This window comes from Pinus tabuliformis, chromosome X (genome assembly GCF_031772625.1).
Source record: "Pinus tabuliformis cultivar Carrire ecotype Pingquan chromosome X, CPIR1, whole genome shotgun sequence".
Classification (NCBI taxonomy): domain Eukaryota; kingdom Viridiplantae; phylum Streptophyta; class Pinopsida; order Pinales; family Pinaceae; genus Pinus; species Pinus tabuliformis.
This window is the reverse complement of record NC_142308.1, coordinates 621,327,312-621,330,554: the sequence shown is the minus strand read 5'-3', so window position 1 is coordinate 621,330,554 and position 3,243 is coordinate 621,327,312. Positions and strand designations below refer to the sequence as shown.

The window sequence follows — 3,243 nt, the reverse complement described above, 5'->3', positions numbered from 1 at the left end:
TGAGAAGATAATCTTCTTTGATTTGTTTCTTTTTTTACAAGATTTTTTTTAGATATAAGTTTTAGATTTTTTAAATTTATTTTGATTTATTATGGTTGTTATTATTAATATCTTAAATGTATACTTTAGTTTTTCTTTTATATATATATATATATATATATATATATATATATATTCAAAATAGATTTTTTAATTATTGCTTTTAAAGTTAATTTTTTTTTAATTCTTTCTAAATTGCTTTAATTTTTTGTTTTTTTGTTTTTTTTTTTTTTTTTAGATTCTTAGGATTTACTTTTGGAATAGAATAGAAGACTCAAAAATTCCTTTTGAGTCAATAGTCATTGTGGTAAGGTTGCAAGAGAAAATATTTTGGGAGTTTATGAATAATGAGGGATGACCATACTAAATTAATTGAAATATATGAGTCATTCAAAGTTGTCTCTCATTCAGCACTTCATTTGGCATATACATTAACAATTTAAAATATTTTTTGGAAGATGCATCTTGTCTCAGCCCAAGTGTAATTGGTATAGTTGGCATTCTTCTGAAATGTTTTCTATTTTATTTCTTCAATCTAAGTTAATTTTATTTGCCTTTTCATATATATATATATATATATAATTTTTTGAATTAAAAAATTTAAAATTATGTGTTGTTTTTCTATTTTTTGAAAAAAAAAATTTCACTTCATGATATTTGGTCTTTAATGTAGGAATTTTAACCCTAAAAAAAAGGGTGATGTTGCATCACTGCTTTTGCATTTTGGGGAGCTTTTTCATGTTTTTTATACAAAAACTTGGGTTTTAAGGGCTAGAGTTCTCATTTTGATGTCACAGTTTTGGTTAAGTTGGTAAGTTTGTTCCACACACATATCTTTTCTAGGTCCAAGTTTCACTTGCACAATCAATGCGTTGATTTAGCATGAACAAGCCACTTTCCAGATGGTTTTCCAAAAAAATCTCCCTGTAAAGCATGGCCATTTGAAGGTTTCTTGGTTTCTATTCTTTTCAATCTCTCATATTCTCTTTAAATGGGTGCTTCAACAGGTATCCATGGGTAGATGAGTTAGTCTTCCTTTATTTTATGTATTTCTTTGATTAGGTAGAATTTTGAATTCGTGCAGTTTGATCCTCTTTTCTTCATTCAATGGGAAGGAAATGTAACAACCATAGAATTGTTGCATAAATTCATTGTTATGGCATGATAACAATTTAAATATCTTTTGAATAGATATTTGAATAAGGCCAGCGAACCAATTACTTTTTGTTTAAATTGAGTGCATCATAGGTCATTAACCAATAAAATTAAACATTTCATGATCATACATCTCATTAGTGGTTGGATCTAGTACATTATTTGGATTGCTTGACCTTATTGTGTTTCTTGATTTTAGTACCTTATTTGGGACGGCTTTCCCTTAGTGTCTTTTGCAACTACAAAATTATCCTCGCAAGCTCACTAACAAAACAGATACTATGCCATTATTAATAAAATTCCAAATACAAAACAAATATGAGAATATGGAATAGTGTGATAGTATTATTAGATTTTTATCACATGAATTCTAGTCGGAGAAAGAGTGAAAAATAAAACAAGGACTACCAGACATGACCTCGACCACAACCCCAACGACCCCAAGCATCCCTACATGCTCTATAAACAACACAACCAAGTTACCAATTTTAAAATCTACAAACATGAAAAATAATAAAAAATACAAGCATTAATTTCATTGAACTTCATCTTCATCCTCATCTTCACAATATAAGGTTATGCGTACAAACTAAGAGCAGATTTATATAATATAAATACTCTTTTGAGTTAAAAAAGTATTTATTTTTTTAATATAATTTTTTTAATTATGGCTTTTTTGTTTTTTTGAGTGGATGTTTTTTCCTTTATCTCTAAATTACTTTGGTTTTTTTGTTATTAAATCATTTAATTGATTTTTAATTTTCGATAAATTGCTTTAGTTTTTGTTTTTAAATCCAATTTTAATTGTTTTTTATTTTTTGGTTGGAAAAAGACATTTTCGAACCAGCGGGAAAGGAAAACGCAGAAGAAAAAGAAATGCGGGAAAGGAAAAAAGCAGAAGAAAAAGAAATGCTCGAGCCGGAAAGATGAAAAAAATTTGGACCATTTCTCGAGCGGGAAAGATGAAAAAAATTTGGACCATTTCTCGAGCCGAAAGATTTAATTTGGACCATTTCCGGAAAGATGAAAAAAATTTGGACTATTTCTCGATTTGTGCGTGTCATCCTTGCGCAGGGGCCATGCTAATCTTCTCTGTATCGTTCCAATTTTATCGGATGTCTCCGAAGAGACAATACAATATATGGTGGGCTGCTATATAAATGACTTGTATATAGCTTACATTATGTATGTGGGAAGAAATTGTAACGTCCACGTCACGCCCTGCCTCCGTCCGTTGCCCAAATACCACATCACCTCAACAGCAACGGCACGCGTTGGACCTCCCCTCCTCCGATTGGATTGGATTGGATTTTCCATTTCCGCGTTATAATTTTAGTAAATGGAGTTGCACGCAAATGCACCAACGAATATCTGCGCTTGTTACCCTGTGGTTCTTCGATTTTCCAGCGAATCGCATATATATCTCTGCGCCTGCTGCTAGGGTATATATAAATACATCTCTACGCCTGCTAGGGTGTGGATGCGCTTCTTTTAATTGCCAGGTGCAGCGTTTGTAGTCCAACGGTTAGGATAATTGCCTTCCAAGCAATAGACCCGGGTTCGACTCCCGGCAGACGCATCACCTCTTCGAAACTCCTTTTTCTTTCTTATCATTTTCGAATCTTAATTAATTTCTATCTCTTTTTGCCTTTCTAATTTTCGAATCTGAATTTCAAACCATTACAGATTTCATAAAACATGTAATACATTTTTGATATATAAATGTAAATAAACCAGAGGGGAAACTATACCATTACAGATTTCTTTGAAATTCATTTTCGAATCTTAATTAATTTCTATCTCTTTTTGCCTTTCTAATTTTCGAATCTGAATTTCAAACCATTACAGATTTCATAAAACATGTAATACATTTTTGATATATAAATGTAAATAAACAAGAGGGGAAACTATACCATTACAGATTTCTTTGAAATTCGTTTTCTTTCTTATCATTTTCGAATCTTAATTTCTTCCTCTTTTTGTCTTTCTAATTTTCGAATCTGAATTTCAAACCATTACAGATTTCATGAAACATGTAATACATTTTCG

At 30.5% G+C, this 3,243-nt stretch overlaps 2 non-coding genes across 2 annotated transcripts; one reads left to right on the top strand and one right to left on the bottom strand.

Moving 5' to 3' along the window:
- Nucleotides 1–2,222: 2,222 nt before the first annotated feature.
- On the bottom strand, nucleotides 2,223–2,325 carry LOC149141550 (U6 spliceosomal RNA). The gene has a single exon (XR_016265413.1). It is a non-coding gene; the product is annotated as a U6 spliceosomal RNA (small nuclear RNA).
- Nucleotides 2,326–2,701: 376 nt separating this feature from the next.
- TRNAG-UCC (transfer RNA glycine (anticodon UCC)) lies at nucleotides 2,702–2,773 on the top strand. Its single transcript has one exon. It is a non-coding gene; the product is annotated as a tRNA-Gly (tRNA).
- The last annotated feature ends 470 nt before the right edge of the window (nucleotides 2,774–3,243 follow it).